The sequence below is a fragment of the Hyperolius riggenbachi genome, chromosome 4, assembly GCF_040937935.1.
Source record: "Hyperolius riggenbachi isolate aHypRig1 chromosome 4, aHypRig1.pri, whole genome shotgun sequence".
In the NCBI taxonomy this organism is placed as follows: domain Eukaryota; kingdom Metazoa; phylum Chordata; class Amphibia; order Anura; family Hyperoliidae; genus Hyperolius; species Hyperolius riggenbachi.
Window position 1 is genome coordinate 377,261,155 of NC_090649.1, and position 19,095 is coordinate 377,280,249.

Consider the following 19,095-nt stretch of genomic DNA (forward strand, 5'->3'; position numbering starts at 1 on the left):
GTCATAGGCTTCAGCCTATGAGAGCCGATCGCTCTCCTGTGTGCCAGGGGGACAGCCGTGTCACATGGCTGTCCCTAGTACAGCGCTGCTGCAGATCGCAGCGCTGTATTTAGTAAAAAAAAATGGCAGTTTCACCACTTAACAGTCTACCGGAGACTGAAGACGGGGGCCAAGCTCCGCCTCCCAAGCAGGAGATGCGTGCGCAGCCTGTGTGCGATCTGCAGTAGCCGGCCCCAGGACTTGGCACCAATTGGCGTTAGGTGGTCCTGGGGCTGCCGCCGCGGTCACGCCCATTGGCGTGATGCAGTCTTCAGGTAGTTAAAGCATGATGTAGCCAAAGGCATCACCTATGAATACACCTTCAGTCTCCCAAGGATGTGCAAAAATGCACTGCAACATTGTCTTCCTCTGAAATAATTTAGAGGTAGCATTACGACATATAGTAGAATGCAGTTATCCAGGATACCCACTTTTAGGTTAAATAATCTGGTTTAAGCATCAGAAACACTTTTTAGAACTATATATTGGTGTGTAGCCCGCCCTTTCACTGAGGCTTAGCTTAGACTGTTTATTATGCAGAATTCTCCCCCAGATGCATTTTCTACTGGCTCAGTAAAGAAACATTCTGCAGAGATCACCTGCCATTACTAAAGATGTCACCACCTGTGTAAAAGTACATTAGGGAGAGGAAAGATATTACAATGGGGAAACACTCACTAAATAAATTATAAATTTATATTGCAAAAAAAGCAATTTTATTTATTATGTTACTATAATAAAATCTCTATGCTGCATTCTCCTGTGCCCCTGTGTGCAGCGATTGGGATGTGTCCGGGGTGTGCGCCAATGGGTGCGCGGAGGTCCCTGCATGGTGTATGCCAGCCCGTTATTAAACGGGCTTTCTGGTGTAAATGGGACTATATATATATATATATATATATATATATATATATATATATATATATTCAGTATATATATATATATATATATATATATATATATATATATATACACACAGAGAGAGAGTGTGTGTGTCCTTTTATTGCTGTGAGATCTATATAGTGCTTCTGGTGTAGCCTCTCTCTCCTCTTGCTCTCCAATATCTCATAGATCTTTTGAAATGTATGTTACATTGATTGGGAAGCCCAGTTAAAGTTCACATAAAGCCATAAATTAGGCATTCACACAGAGCAGCCTCTCTAATCAATAAAAGTTGCAGGCTGAGAGCTGGAAACATTGACATTTTGTTTCCAAGTGTGCAAATGATTGATTTTATTCTTAGTTTAGGTAATATTTTTTCAATTTTTTTTCAACTTAAATTATTTACAATCCAAAAAGAGATCCTTTTTTCTCTGCATATAGCATTTTTCTGTATTACCGGCCCGTGTGTGATTTCATTCCACATCCCAAAACTGTCTGCAAGACAGATCTCTCCATTTAGGGTGTAAACAGATGAGTTTAATGCATCACTGTAAAAGATATTCTCATACTGACAGATGGCCGGCTGCAGAATATTGATTACACCACGGGCTATATGTTTTCACTCTTTCTTGTGTAATTACCATATACCAAATCCTTTGTTTTCCTATATCACTGCTGCATTTGATTTTATGCCTGCAGATCATCAAGCCACTGAAAATTGGCTTTTCAAGCCACACTCAATTGATTTCTAGTGAACCTTATAGAGGCACCAGCTCAGACCCAGCTGATTTTCTGCTGGGAATTGCAGCCAATTATCTCCCCCTCTTAATTCAGCCAGCATAGTCCTGTCATGCATAACATTTTTGTAGAGGATGCCGTAACACTGGCTAAGTGTTGGAATGAAACTAGAGAGCTAGATTACTGGTTGCTTTGTGATTGCTACTTCTCTAGAGTAGGAGTGTAGAAGAGACCTATCACTCCTGCCGTCATTATAAACAGTGGCCTAGCTAGAGATCATGGGGCCCCATAGCAACATTTTCATGGGGCCCTCAGATGGAGGCACTCTTAAGCATTGCCACCTGCAGCTACCCTAGTTAATTGGGCAATTAACATTTTCATGCAATCAACACTGCACATAATTCATGGGCACTGAGACAAAGTCAGAGGGTGGAGAAACACAAGGAAGTTAATGGTGAATACATTAAAGGGAACCTAAACTGAGAAGGGTATTGATTTTCCATTTTGAAATAATACCAGTTGCCTGACTCTCCTGCTGATCCTGTGTCTCTAATACTTTTAGCCACAGCCAGTCAACAAGCATGCAGATCAGGTGCTCTGACTGAAGTCAGACTGGATTAGCTGCATGGATTCAGACACTCCTGCAGCCAAAGAGATCAGCAGGACTGACAAGCAACTAGTATTGTTTAAAAGGAAACATCCCTATCCCTCTCAGTTAAGGTTCCCTTTAAGTATCTACTGGACCCCATCTGCTCCAGGGCCCCATAGCAGTTGCTATGGCTATTTCTACGCTTCTGATTATAAATGAGCAATGCCTGAAATACCTATTAATGGATCAACCACCCACTGCCACAGCCTGTGCGTATCAGTGGTGTACTGGACAGAACAGTAATAGATATTCCTATGTTTAATACAGATTATGAAATGCAAATGTTATATTAACTCCTTTTATTATAAGAAACCAATAGTACTTTTGGTTTCTACCAATGACCCTGCTGTTTTCTTGTAAATTGTCTTTTTTTTATTTTTATATAATTCCTATTTAGCAATGCAAAAAAATACTTCAATTGAGTTCCTTGATTAACTTAAAGCCTGTAAAAACCCCAAATTAACATTGTTAAATTTTGAAAGCACCTATTTTTTTAAGCATATAATCAGGGCTGCCTTTCGAACTTTTTGGGCCCCATAATGGGCAAACCTACTGCCCCCATATAAGAATAATTGACTTGCACACCAGCAGTTGATAGTTGCACAAGATATATAATAGTGATTCCAATATACAAAAAGATGCATACAAGAGTAACCAATCCATACAGTATCAGATACAGTGGTATACAGTATATAGGGACAGAATGGAATTCTGTGGGGTCACACGTCAGTATACATCCAGGTCATGACAGTATAATGGCAATATTAAGCATCAATATACCTGGTTACAAACAAACAAAGTGACTGCTGACATCCAGGAGCTCTCAGCATTACCCTCTGACGAAGGATTTTTGAAAATGGCGCTGTCAGTGTAATATGCTCTGTATTATGGGGTCACATTGCTGAACCGTTTCCCACGCTTTCTCTACATTCTCCTAAGTTTTGTCCTAGGTGATATTTTTTACATCTTATTATCATAAAATGCCTTTTAAGCTACCAGCAAGTAAGAAAATGCTTATTTGACAGTACTTCTTCACCCGAAAAATTATTTTAAACAGAAGATGAAAATTATCTCCTAGGAGAAAACTTAGGAGAAATAGTGAACTGGATAAGGGCCACAGGCTTCCATCTATCTCTTATGCATGAAATTGAACATGGATAAGGCGGGCAGTGAACTGTGTAGATAAGTAGACAAATGTATGAACTATTGCCAAGCTTCACTGTCTCTGTCACCAACCTTTGCCACCACCTTCAGCCACTATTATTCTTCCTATTTTGGGAGTAACATAGTCCCTCGGAAATAGTCCCCAAGACCCCAAGACTGTTGTGGCCTATGGACTTTTATGAGTACTAAGGATTCTGATTGCTGAAGTTTGCTGGCAGTACAGAACAATGGAGGTCCCGGGCCGATGTCTCCATCGGTTCTGCAGGGGTTTATGCCGCTTTGACTGGAGATCCCACTGCTCTTCAAAAAGCGGCATAAACGCAGCGGAACCAGTGGAGACATCCGCCCGGGACCTCCATTCTCCTGTTCTGCCAGCAATCTGCGCTTATCCGGATAAGTATATTACCCTCTTTTTCAATTGTGTCCTGTCACACTGCAGTACTCAGTATCATGGTCACATGTCTTTTGCTCTGAATGTTACAGCCTCACTTTTTGCACTTTGGTTATAGATTTGTATTGTTCATATTGCATCTTAATCTTTTGTTTTTTTGCATCATACTGATGACACTATGTGTGATTTCACGTATTATATCACTCATGTCACTCTGGTACCTTATCACTATTCTTTGGGAATATACTGAACCCGGGTTAAATCCCAGCAGGTAGTTCTTTATTTAACTCCTTCAGGACTATTCATATACTATAATATTCAATTTCTATTTATATTGGGTGCTCCTTATTTATGCCATGACTTTATAGTGATTATTGATGATTATAAATAAACTGTGATTATTTTTCGAATACTACACATGTGTAGTGCTGTTTGAAAGGACCTAAGCCCTCCTTCTCTTGTAAGCACAAGATGTCCTCAGTCATTTTTTTTCTAAGTGTCCTGTAAGTGTATTAAGTACGCTTACAGGAAGTGAAGCGTGGACGTGTAACTTTTTTTTTTCAGAATGACCGCGGCTTTTCATTGAAGCTGGCGATCATTGCAATGGAGATGTAGATCAATGAATTGGGAACTGCATTCCCATAAATTGACCTCCGGACTAACTGGTAGTGACAAGTACGCATGTGGGAGCGCATGCACGAGCGAGCGGGAGCACAGACAACGTGATCACAGCAGGGATGCCTATATATATGGCCCAGGCACTGAAATGAAGTCTGCCGGGGGGGGGGGGGGGGGGGTAGATATACCGTAAGCAGACGCTCAAGTGGTTAAGTTAGCAAATTTATAAATAAATAAACATTCATTAAGAGACTGTGTCCTGTGTACTGGCTTTGATCCCCCTCAATATTACATAGGTTGCAGAGGTCTATAGAATGGAACACGTCATATGCTATAACCAATAAAGAGTTAAGAAACACAAGGGATGAACACTGTAGGTGGGGTTTGCTGTAGCTATGGTATATCTATACTTTGAAAAGCAATGGATATGATTCCTCAGATGCCTGATATCTAAATTAATATCTGTTGGTTTTGAAAATATAAAATGCAAATGCACGTAATACTGGTTTAGAAAGTGTGTTCTGAGACTCATGATCTATACTTCATTCACTAAAATGGGCTGAGGTCATAAGCAATGCACCACAAGGTTCAGTTCAGAGTCTATTGCTGCAACTTGTTTATAATATTGTTGTGTGGTTTGCTCTGCTAAAAATAAGCATTTGTACTGAATCTGGCTGATTTGAGGAAACATTTTATTATCTTAAATAGACCATTTCTGTTTAACAAGCTGTAAGACTGGAGGACTGTTTCATTCTCAGGAATGTGAATCTGGCCGTGCAAGATAATCTATGCAATAATCTACACATATTAACATGCAAACAAAACAAATGTTACATTTTTTGCCGTACTTTAAAAAAAAATAAAAAAGAATGAAGTGTGGGATTAAATGCATTGTCTCTGTTTACAGAAAATACTATGGCCCTGATCCATGATAGGCCAGTAAAATTGATGTGTGCACACAAGACACATCAATGCACACACAAGGCACATCGATTTTTACTGGCATTTATACAAGCAATGTAAAGTGCATTATGCAAATAGCAGCAAGTTAACAATGCAGGTTTTGCTTATATAATGTTCTATACACAAATAACATAATGTGCATTACACTAGCGTGTACATGAAATGAAAAAATGTAAATGCAATTTCCTGATCACCCATGTCCCCCCAGCACTCAGTTTTATCCGTTGTGCTGGGGTTCGCGGGTAGTAGATGTGTGGCGGCGACAGTGACCAGGGGAGTCTGTACCTCCTTGCAGTAGAGCGAGGAGGTGACCCTGCTCCAGGTGGGTGGGGCCATCACCAGCTTGAGTGTTGTGGCTCCCCCTTGCTCAATCGCGTGGATAATTTGATTATTACACAGTGCTACATGGTGCTGGTGTGGATCAAAGTGTCTGATTTGGTCCAACACTTTGATCCACATTGGGTGACGCCATGCTGGACTAGACCTGGCAGCAATGCCCCTAGTGATCAGCACAAATGCACAAACATATTATTTGTATTATCTAGCGCAGTGGCGGGAGATGGGGCCTGCAGCAATCCAAGTGTCGGACTCTTTGTCCGAGACTTTCATCTGAAAGTGCTGACCTGGATTTTAACCAGCAACAATGCCATCTAGTGGCAGCCAGTTTTCCTGTGTCAGATTATGTCCCACATTGGTCCTATGAAGGAAATTGCCAATGTTGGTCATAGTCTGACTCCCATGAATCTGGAACCAATCTAGACATGCCAAATATATTGGAATCAATTAAATATAGGTACACGTTTTTCATATTGGGGTAAATAAGAATCATGTACCATAAAATGTATGGGGTATAAAAGGGGGATACATTGGTAAAGAAACCGGACATATTTAAAGGAACACTATCGGTCTACATATTTTTTGCAATTGAGATAGGAATTGTTTGGGAAGTGCTGCTAAGTACTGGTGTATACATTTCACTGGCAACCTCTTTGTTTACTGTTATCAAAATACTTTCAAACTTTACTGACGCCAAAACTGACGGCAGAATGAGCCATGAGGAGAGGAGAAATTCCCCTTACACTTGATTAGTTAACCCTGTGTGTAACTCTGTGTGTGTGAGAGAGAAAGTTCACAGCTTTTGTCACAGCTTTTCATACTGTTTTTGCTTTCTGAGAAAAATACTCTGTAGTCTGATATGCAACACTGGCTGTGCATTGAAGCAGACACCCCTTCTGCAATTGATTTGTCCCAATATAACTAAATCCTACTCTCAATAAATTAAAGCTTTTGCCTCTGATATTTTTAACATGAAAAGTAGGAAAATGTTTACACAGCTACTTAGACATTATTCATACTTTGTAATTGTATAACACTTGGGCGTTGATAGTATTCCTTTAAATGTCCCAGATAGATTGTGCATATTTAACCATTCTAAGCAATTTTTTTTTACTAAGGGGAAGGGGAATACAGTCAAATATCCTCACCATTATAACTAATAAGGAAAAAATCCTGTTAAAAAAAAACGCCTAAAAGGTTTATTACACTGTCAACTGGAGCCTTTAGCCTTGTACATACCTTAAATTAAACTGGGCCGAGTCAGCCAATAATGAACACTTCTGTTGAGATTCTAGTGTCTAGAATCTACTAAAAAGCAATGCTTAATAGGAGGGCTTTTCGGTCTCTTTTAGTCCCCTATACTCTCCTTGTGGTTTTCGGTCACCCCAAACTGCTTGGTTACTGTGTTGTACTGGTCCAAGCTCTATCCCATAGAGCCATATCAATCCCTGCCATGCACTGATGAGGACCAAAAGTCCGAAACAGGCTGCCTGCATGTGGGGATGATGTGGCTCTGTAAAATTTAAAGCTATAGACTTGCCAGACACCAGCGGTTCTGGATGCTAGCCTGGCAGTGCATTGTGGGTAACCACAGATGTTCACTTAAAGTTGAATTATTGTAAATTCCTTCTGTTTTAAGAAGGCAAACCTAACTAAGCAAACAGCCAAGAGTATTACAAGAGCAAATGCTGGGTAATTTCTAAGCAAGATGCTGGGCATGGAGCTATCCTCAGCATCACTGCTTGCCTCAGTATTTTTTTCCTCTTTACGTTTTTATTATTTTCTTTATTATTTGCTTCTTTAACTCTTTCCCCCATGTCAGCTGGTAATATGGCATTGTCAAATTAGCTGATTCGGACATGGTCCATGACATGGGGAGGGGGAGGCAGAAACCGTTCCCCCACTTTTGCCCTTTTTCCAGACTAAGGACAAGGAGTCTTGTGTTTAAGGAGGTGGGGTAACTACTTTTAATAATAAGGGGAATCCCAGATGTCCATTTTGTCCAGGTATAGATTTAAAAGAAAGAGTTAAAAACTAAACTTTGCCAACCCTGCAAAAATTAAATATTAAAAATTAATTTGCAAAACTGTGAGGTACAGAGTACAGAGGACCCAGGTACCTTCAGCAGTGGTGAGCATTGACATTTATCTCTATGGTGTAGTCACCCACAGAAATTAGAAACTGCTTTTTAGGAGAATAGGATAAGTTCTATTTTACTTGTATTTGTCAGTGTCAAGCAGTAGAGTGGTTTATCTGTGTAATGATTCAGTGTGCATGCTGGCTACTGTCCCCATAATATCGGTAAGACTCAGTTTGCCTCAGCTGCATTTTCCCCTATAGCAACTGAAGAAAATGCACAACTGTAGTAGACATTGACAATTGCAGAGTAAAAATCCAATATTACTGATCAGAATGGATGACCTGACATTTGGGGTGAAAAAATGCCTCTCCACTCTCTCTGGCTTTTAAAAAAAAAATCATGCATTTAAATAGTCATGATTATTTTTGAAAGCTGCTGAAGAAGTTGGCTCTGGAACTGGAGTAAATAGTTTTGGTTGCCAGCACTGGTAAGTGCAAATTATGTGTGAAATGCTTCTGCTTCAGATGTCAGATCTGTAACGGGAACAAACAGTTATTACTTTCAGTCCCAGTAAGGAAATATCTTGTAGAACCTCTAAAGTGATTCTAAGACTTTCATAGACATCCAACTTTCTTTCTGGCTATTTCCTGGCTATTGATCATCATACTTAGTGACAAGACTACCGTATACACTTTGTAAAGCACTGTGGCAGATGTCAGTGCCAAATAAATACTTAATAATAGTAATAATAGTACTTATTAAATAATACAGCACTTACTATGCCTCATCCTATCACCAACATAAAGATTAATCATAACCAAAGAGGTTGCCAAGAGGGCCAGAGGATATTTATTTTGTTAAGTAGCCTACATATTTTAAAGGGAACCTGAAGATAGATGAATACAGAGGCTACCATCTTAATTCTCTAATAAACAGTGCCAGTTGCCTGACTGACTTCTGTGCTGATGATCTTCCGCTTAGAATTTAAGTATCTGGCACAGGATGAGCATGCTGATCAGATGCTTTGACTCAGATCATCTGACTACACTGGCTACAAGCTTATTGCAGGCGTATGACTCAGAAACAAACAAAGCCAATACTCAACATGACAGCCAGGCAACTGTATTGTTTATAACAGAATGAAGATTCAATTCCACTCATTTCAGGTTCCCCTTTAAGCTAACGTAAACAAACTGTCCACTAGTGCACAGTGTCATCTAATGTTGCCGATCAGATATTCAGAAATTATTGTCTCTCTTATGGGGCTGCAATCTTTTCTGCAAATTCTAAAAATGACATTACTGGCATCTGGCACTAGGTTTCCGGCTCTGAACAGTTGAGTTAACCACCCTAACATTGTGCAATAGTTCAGTCTTAAAATACATTAATTGATTGTTACAACAATTGTAATTTTAATCGAAAACAAAATTGAATGGTAACTGAATAGTGTATGCCCAACTTTAGTGTTTTAAAAGTATCATTTTTCATAAACACAGTCTTTTTTATCATATCAAGGATTTTTGGTATGATTGAATCCTATTATGTGCGGACAGGTCAAAATTTCAGACTGATCTTAAAAAAAATTTTGAGTAAAGAAACAGCTGTGGCACTTTTTTACCAAGGGTTTGGGTAGGGACTTAGTAGAAGAGGATAGATAGAATGTAATATGTGTTTTGAATTTGCTCTTTAACCAACGGTAGCTCCCAATATATCTATAACGTGTTTGATAAAGGGAATGAAAGTACATTAAGTTCCTTGGGTTCATGCTTATTAGAAGGTAGTGATGTAGACAAAAGTAATCACGTTGGCAGGTATTCACAGTAAACCATCTGCTGAAGAAAATAGCGAGAGGAACTGAGTGTTATGTGCCACTGGTGGGCGCTGTCTGGGGATCCATCATTCCATTGTGAGTGCATGATGAAATCATAGGAAGCGACCTATTAGTTGTTGTGAGTAAATTTTGTATGTATCACTTGCTGTGTCTTGCATATATCACCTTAGCAATGAGAAGGTCAACAAATACACCAATTTCATGCTTTTAAGTGATGTAGATAGCAGCTTTAGCTTTTGAAATATTGAAATGTGTTATTTAAAAGTCAGATGAAAAGGCTTTTAAATTTGCTATAAATCAGTTTGTTTTGCCACGGCGTTAGTTGCTAGGCTATAATGAAATGTTGATTGTAACATGTCTTCTCCATATACTACAACCCAAATGATCTATTTTCTCTGAAGCTTTCAATCAGTTTCCTTTACACACAGGCCCGCTCCTGCACTCACTCAGTCGTATCAAATTAAGTGTTTTGCGCACAGCTCTCTGCTTCATGATCATTAGTTTCTGATCCATGAAGAAGCCAATTTACACTAAATAATGTAATCACCTTCTAAAGAAAGCCTGAGCTTTCAGTAAAGCAGATCGACTGCTAGATATGTGCTACTAGTTTATTAATAAATAGTAAATCAGTCACAATTTTTTCTTCTTGTGCAAACATACTAACAGAAGAGTGGGAATTTTAAATAATGGAAATGCTGCTATCCCGATAAAGTGGGATGAAAGTCTATATTAACTGAAAAAAAAATCCAATAAGAAATTATTTATTGTCTTGTTGTTTTTAGTGTCCACTGTCTGATTTAAGAAAATGTGATATAAAGAATTGCATTCTGCCCTTTTCAATTTTTTCTCTCTTTATTTTAGCCAAGCTTGGTGTTAATTTCCCCTCCCTACTCCACAGCTTTCTGTTCCTCCCACAAAAAACATCACCTAGACAACAGGCTTACATCACTGTGTAAACTCTTCAAAGGGAGGGAGGATTCAATTACCTTCTAGTCATAGTGTCCTTGTCCACAGTTGTGGGCACTGCACAGTTCCTGCAGTTAAGCAAAGGCAACTAGACCAGGTAAAAAGTCAAATAAATGGGGGGCTTATAGGGACCTATTCTAGAAAAAAATGGGTTTATGTATATATTTAGGGTGCTATATATATATATATATATATATATATATACACTGTATATACATTTATTTTTTGCAATTTTTTATTTTTGGATGTTTTAAGCCTCTTTAACATAACAATATAAATCTTTTTTTGGGTATGCTCTGTTTTTAGGCTAGCAATTGCTCGGTCAATAGGCTCGGGATTCTGTCAATAGGCTCGGGATTCTGCTGCAAGAGCATAAATGTATTGGCCGGTAGGACTCGAATAGAGCTGGGTTCTTGCCGGGCTTGGGTATGACCACAATCAGAGCTTTTCTCACGGAAAGGGGGAGCTGTGCAGCCTTCAGGGTTTCCCATTGCAGCCCATGATTTCCCTCCTCTCTGTGCATATGTAGACATTCCTCTAAGCTTTTCGTGATTACTTCATTAGAGTTTATCAAATCCATCCAGAAAGGATTGCATTCTCAGGATCTGGGAAGTAGAGGTTTACCCCAAAGGATTAAATAGGTGAGTGGTCCGAGACCAAGCGCGGGAGTATTTTTACAGATCGAAGGTGCGGGAGCAAGTCTGGGGTGATAAAAGTGTGGTCTAACCTAGGGAGAATGTAATAGGACACAGAGGAACAAGTGAAACCTGGAGTGGTAGGACACAATATACATACTATTTATTGCTATCATTATTAGCATTGGTATTGTATTCACCCTTTTTATAAAGATAAATTACTTTAAAGGTAATTAGTTACTGAATCAAAATGTGTTATCCATAAAACAAGTCCGGTCCATACCTTAATTCTCTCAATTAAGCTAAATTGCAAACTATCAGTAATGGTCATTGAAAACAAGAACTCTTGAATGTTTTGGTTCATCCATTTCCTTAGAAGCATGACGCTGTCTGCCAAGCAGTGTGTTCTGCTGTATGTAGAGGGCAGGAGGGTGGACAAACTGGACAAAGCTGCCAGCACCTGGGGTAGGAAACAGCAATAACAACCAAGAATGCATTTACCAATGTACTGCAATATACATCTGAGTTTTGTGCATACGTGAATATGCAACCCCCTGGGATGGAGTCTGTGTCTAAAATGTATATTAAGACATCCCCAGTGGAGGTGCAATTTTGCAAGAAAAAGCGGTGATCGCTGCCCACATTGGATCTCCTCATTCACTCCAAAATGTGCTGTCTAGCTGTATTCTTACATAATGAAAAGGCAAGGCCTGTGCAGGAAAACCCACTAAAAATGCTAAAGATGAAATTGTCTTATGGTACCAAAAGACAAATGTACTACTTTCTTTAAATGTATGTACACTAAGGAATGTGGTGACAGGCATGCACAGTTTTACCATAATACTGACACACTTTCAGAACAACCACAAAAGCTTACTGAAGAAATCTTTCAGCATTGCTTCGACAAACTAAACATACACATAGCACCAGGACCTGATAACATATACCGCAGAGTGCTTAAATCATTTCTTTGCAATTTTATATAATATTTTAATACTGTTTAAAGACAGTCTAAAAGCAAATGTAGTACCACTGTTTAAAAAGGGATTAAGTTCTTCAGCCAGTAAATAAACCCGTCTATTAAAGGAAATGAGAGATATACAAAGAAGGCCAATTACACTGAAAACAGAAGACAAACCAGGAGGCACTGCTCTAGTATGTCTGAGAAATGGGAAGAGGGGGAGTTGCACTCACAAACCAGGGTTGTTGCATAGACAAACACTATGCTGGAAGTTGGGGTTATGACCTTATCCCTACTGAGGTAAATGAAATCCTTTAGGCTCATGCAGGTTATACTCCAGAGATAAAAACGGGGATTGTGTAACAACAAACTCTCTTGTTAAATTCTTCTGCTGAACCTTCCTATTGCTGCCAGCCCTGCCTCTGTGTATAGTCTGATGCTGGGAATATACGGGTCATTTGTTTTTCCCCCGATTCTCCTCTCAATCAATTTTGCCACTTGATTCTCTTATATTACGCTCGTTTTTCTTAACTTTTTCCATTCACCTCTATCAGGAATCAAGCGGCAAAACGATCAAACCAGAGATCGGACATGTCTAACCATCTATCTGCCGCAAAAAATGACCCGTGTATTCCCAGCATGAGACTCTGCAGGATTGTCCACCAGGTTGATGCAGATTATTTGCGATAATTCAGGTTGGAGTGAGCTTGAGATGTCTCCCAGTGCATCACTGCTGAATATATGCAAATTAACCATTGTACCCTTAGAAGCTAAACACACCTCCAGAACCGCTGGAATGCAATGATGTGTCAGCTTGTTAATTTGTATAAAGCCATAATAATCCAACATGCATACAGACTGTTTTGGATTGTTTGATCCTCATCAATGCATGGCATGGATTAATTTGGCTCTATGGAGTAGGGCTTTTAACACCGAGAGGTACAGACTAACCAGCAATATATTCAGCAGTGATGCACTGGGAGACATCTCAAGCTCACTCCACCCTGAATTATCGCAAATTCTTTCTGATTTAAGAAAGCAAACGTTTGTTTTCCTTAGTATTTTAGTAAGGGGGCTTTTAGGACCATTGTAGCCCCTCACACACTCCAATGAGTTCTGGTTCACCATGAGCTTGCTGGTTAGTCTGTACCTGTATTTATAGTCTAATTCCCACTCATCTAATAAGCAATCCTCTGCGCTGTAGCTTTAGGAACCCAGCCTTTGTGCAGCTTGTAAACACCCAGTGCTCAACATTAGGAGTTTGTGGCCCCCACCAGGGTATATAAAACCACAGTCAGGCTCTGTAATTCTCACAGGGAATACCATGTATTCCTGGTCTCAAAACAAACAAACAAACAAACTTACATTGACTTACATTGAGGGTCCATGTGCACTGGACCCTGTTGCATGAAACAGCCTATAAGGTATTTCACTTTTTCCAGAATAAAGTGCATCTTGTGTCAGATAAAACCATTTCTGGTACATCAAGGAATTGCCTAGTTCACGCCTACATCACATCACAGCTGGACTATTGCAATGCCCTATATGGAGGCCTTTTAAATAAAGACCTACACTGCCTGCAGCTAGTACAGAATGCTGCCGCAAGACTGTTAACAAGCCAAACCCGCCATTGCCACATAACACCAATCCTTTGCTCACTACACTGGCTACCCATAAAATGGAGAATCCTTTTCAAAATTGGCATGCTAATATTCAAATCCCCACACGAACTAGGCCCTGGATACCTGAAAGATTTGTTGCAACTGCATTACATCCCACAACCTCAGATCAAAAGGATCCAATAACTTGACCACACTCAGAATTCAACTAAAAGCCTTTTTAGCCAGAGCTTTCTGTCATGCTGCCCCTACCCTGTGGAATGCCTTGCCAAACTTAATCAAGAGCGCTCCAACCCTAGACACGTTTAAATCAAACTGAAAAGCCACCTGTTTAGTCTGGCATTTATGATCACATAACTTTTCCCCCTATACGCATCACTATATACTGATCTGAGACAAGTATGCGCTTTGGGTCCTACAGGAGAAAAGCACTACAAATGTTTCCTTGTTATACAGTATAAGCTTGTTTACCTATTTCAGTAAATCACCACCGACTCCTGCGCACACTGTATCCAAATTGCCATAGTGAAGCATTAGAGGGATCCGATGATCCGATTGGGCCCGATCTGATCCCTCCAATGCTTCACTATGGCAATTTGTGGTAAATCAGGTAAACAATCAAAATCTTCCTGATATTGTCTATTTAGTCTACCATCTCAAACCAGTAAATATAAGACAAAAATTTAAGCAGAAGACTGCAATGCTACAGCTGCTACCTTTGTACTACCTAATGCAGGACATGTAAACATTGGTTGCATACTTCTTCTTCCTGTATCCACCCACACTCCCACTGCAATTGCATTGTATGCTGCTCCTTACCAAAAGTGTGAAGTAGTCAACTTAAAATTTCTAATACCGTGATCAGAGGAGTTTCCAAAAAAAAATGGAAAAAAACACAAACAAAAGTGTAATTTTTTATCAATTATTTTGTTTGTTTTTGTTTTGTTTTGTTTTGTTTTTAACTTCCATTTCTCTCCTGTAAGAAGTTTTATCTGTGAGCTAGTGTTTTGGTGGCAATCTGTATATGTATATATTTACACATTGGCCTTGCATTTGTCCTGTTAGTTGCTGATGGTGGTGGCCAGTTTAACATACTAAATTGTGTCATTCCTTGTTATCCATGTATTACCAATGTAATTAAAGAGACACTGAAGCGAAAAAATTTTTTTGATATTATGATTTGTATGTGTAGTACAGCTAAGAAATAAAACATTAAGATCCGATACATCAGTCTAATTGTTTCCAGTACAGGAAGAGTTGAGAAACTCCAGTTGTTATCTCTATGCAAACAAGCCATTAAGCTCTCCGACTAAGTTAGTCATGGAGAGGGCTGTTATCTGACTTTTATTATCTCAACTGTAAGTGAACTGTTTACTTTTTCTCTGCTAGAGGAGAGGTCATTACTTCACAGACTGCTCTGAAAGAATAATTTTAAATGCTGAGTGTTGTGTAATCTGCACATATTATAGAATGATGCAATGAATATTTTCTTTGCTGCTAATCTTCTAGTAATTATTCATAATACACAACCAATTCATTATATCATTTTTTTTTTCGCTTCAGTGTCTCTTTAAGTCAATTCATAATGTACAAAAACAGGATGTTTGTGTGTTAAGTATTGTTCTAGTGAGGCACCTAAAACAAATACATCAGCTAACAGCAGCTTGAGACGCTCAGCTCCTTTAAGAAAAAAAATGTAATATATTGTGTTCAAATGTTCCAAGAGATGGATGTAGCTGCCCTAGTCCAGCATCAAGGGTAATAACCATAGACCAAATGATTAATCGGATGTCCTCTTCCTGAAGGCACAGTCAGCAACTATTGTCTCACAGGGACAAGCAAAGAAGATTTGCTCAGAAATTCAAGTGCAGAATCCTGCACAGAGCTGAAATGGGCAGACTATTAATATCGTTTCACAGCCATCTCACACATAGCATTTAGGATTATTGGGACAATGGACTGAGCAAGTGGCCTGTTAACCATGATCATTTTTCTTTGTAAGTTTCTCTCCAGTAATGAAACATCACAGCTCCTTCTTTCTTTGTTAAGGAAAAAACTCACAAGTAAATCGCTTTCACTTTTCATTGACAGTGATATTAGTTCAATCCATCACCTTCATGGTAAGTGCCAGAATGTGTTATTTAGACCAATCGTGGCACATCCTTCTGCACTAAATTAAAGTGGCAGCCTCTACTATACAAGGTTTTCAAAATGGGCCTGCCACAAGCCCTTGTATTAACAAACTGAACATAATTTAAATAATGCGTAATCATGAGTTACTTCCTCTAAAATACATTAATTTAAACTAAAGAAATAACGACTGCTGAAATGATGCAAAAAATATGACTTGTCTTGTAAAAGTTGATCTTGGGTCTGGCTATTCCACCTTTAATATAATGTCTGATTTCAAGAAGAGGCTGAGAATTAGGGGTGTGGGCTGGAGGGGGCGGGCTAACTCTTTTAGTTAATGAAGATTTTATTATTTTACAGTGAATGAATTGGTACTCCACACACTGTCTTCCCAACATTGTGTGGTCATGGGTAGGAAGAAAAAGTATGTTCTAGCAGCCTCCCCCAGCCCTCTCTCCTCCAACCCCTTTCACCCTCTTGCTGGTCATACTGCAGATGACCGCAAGTAGAAATGAAACAAAGGCACAAATACTCCTTCCATAACATTTTTTTTCTCTCATACATTAATAAGTCTGATAAAGGCATATGTGCTGTGCACTGCATCTCACCCACTAGGGACAGATGGTGAAGTAGGAAGAAAAAGGAAAGAAGGGAAGCCTGCCCTGTAGTGCAAGTAGAATGCATGCAGAAGAACAAAGGAAACCTTATTGGGATCTATAATCACTCAGCTTCAGTGCTAACAGCACCTTCCTGTAATACATCAGCAATCACCCCTCCTCACTGGTCACTTTAACCTATACTTACTGCACATTTCTGTAACATGTTACTGGTCATTTCATGTTCCTGTAATCCCACAATCACTACACCTTCCTATAATAAATTATAGGCTACACCAAGGATCATGGCACCTACCTATAACCATGACCGGCACACACTACCATTCAGGAAAAGGTGGCAATTACTACCACAGGGTAGCCAAGAGATGCCAGACCACTCCAGGTCTGCCCTTACTTGTGCTTCCTGGGGCCCCAGGCAGGTTTGCAACTTCCCTGTACTGGTGGGCTGCTCCATTCATGCTCCCCATCTTCATCCCCACTGGCTGCCTCTTCTCCATGATCCATCGCATACCATTATGCATAATATGCACCAGGTCAATGGCATGGGGATGAAGATGGGGAGCACAGACTAAGCAGCGTGTCAGGAAAGGTGAGTTGCAATGCTGCCACAAACTGTGCAGGGCCCCTGGGTAGCACTGTATAGTTATGGGGGTAAATGGCGACAACTTTGTTTGTATGTATGAAATGCTGTAACTTGAGACAGTTGTAGGTAAGGGACAATGTGTATCTGCACTCACACCCCTTCAATAGTCACTGCACTTATTAACATCTCAGTAATCCTTTACTAGCCACTGTGCATCCTTTTAATATGTTAGTGATGACTTGACCCAATTCAATTACAACCATCACGTGCATTAAGGATTAATGATAGCCTAATAAACATGAAAGCAAATTTGCATAATTTCATTAAGAAAAAAATGGTGTTAAAAAATTCCCAGGTAAACAAAAAGAAACTTGTTCGAGAGGAATAACTATCTTTTGTATTGCCCCTACATTATTTTCTGTTGATTTAATTTGTACTGTAAGATTTATGAGACCGTCTTTAATTAGAAGAATAAGGGTAGATGAGTGTGAACCTCTATCTAGGTGAGAAGACTTATTGCTTAACTCAGAATTGTGTGTTTATTAACAGCGTGGGCGACCAACTCCCAAGAAACCATTTTAACTGCTTGTCCCCCATGCAGATTGGTATCGCTGGACATGCCAGTGTGGGTATCCACTGCCTAAACAAAACCAGCCCACATGGTCACTATCATGGGAGAAATTATAAGAGGTGGAAAATGTTTTTCCCCTACTCGTTAATTCTTCTCATCCATGTCAAGAACAAGGTTTCCATCCCCACCTTGTGAAAATTATGACTATGAAGATTATGACTATGAAATCTGGAAACCCCCTTTAATAAGGGGGCTTTAAGATAAGTTCATCCCCCAGGGCTTTAAAATGAGTATAGGGATACATTAGCACCCCCTACTCATTACTACAAAGAGTTACATTAGAGAAATGGAAACTATTGTTTAAAAAAATGACAATGACATTTCCTGTAAAAACAAATGTTTTCTCACTGCCCCTTGCTGTTATTATCTTCTATTGAGCTGTCCCATTTACTACAGACCTCTGGGGTCCTCTTAATTGAAGAGCCCTCTGTACACTGGGTTATACTGTTGAAATAATGAAAGGGATTCCCAACAAAAGTATCTTCAAATCTCTATCCTGGGTTCCCTATTGGTTTATTGAACTGACCAATCCTCAATAGGAAGAATAAAAACAAAAGAAACTGCCCAGCACTATGCTTAAAATCAGCATGCAAAAAGTAAAATAGAACACTTTAACACACCAGACAAATTAATACTTGCTCGAGCTTTACAGGAGTATCATTAGTGTTACTTGTATCAGCCAGCAAAGTGTGGTTGATGCATACCAATCATTTTACATGCACCAAGCAGATGGGAGCCAGCGGCTGACTGTATCATAGGATCATAGAGGGACAAATTACCATTCAGTGGCCTAGATGCAATTAACTTTTCTCTGAGTTTTCTCGCCTTGAGATGTATCCATATACTGTATTACCAATAATCCGTGTTCCCCTATTCTGTAATATTATGTACCCCATATTTGTTTCTTGCTCTGTACAGCACAATGCAATATGTTGGTGCTTTATAAATCGATATTAATAAAAATATGTTTGATGCCCCAAGAATTACAAACTACCCTGAAAGCTCAAGATGAACCAGAACTCAGTGGAGTGTTTAAGGGGTTAGAAAGGACCAAAAAGCACTCCTACTAAAATGCCATGCAATGCTAAGCCCCAAGAAGGAAGACTACTCAAAATAAATTTGATACTGCTTTTTACTTAATTTAAAGTCTGTTTAGCACAATAATTTAATGAAACCTTGTATAATACTACATGTTCACTCTACAAGATGCTGCAAAAAGCAATGACTATACAAAGCGCAGTAACTGAACACAACTAATTAGA

The 19,095-nt window shown here is 39.3% G+C and overlaps 1 protein-coding gene across 5 annotated transcripts in view; it reads left to right on the plus strand.

The window, feature by feature from the left end:
• Window positions 1-19,095, plus strand: part of KIF26B (kinesin family member 26B) — a 568,793-nt gene that overhangs the window by 348,621 nt on the left and 201,077 nt on the right. The gene's annotated exons all lie outside the window — the stretch shown is intronic.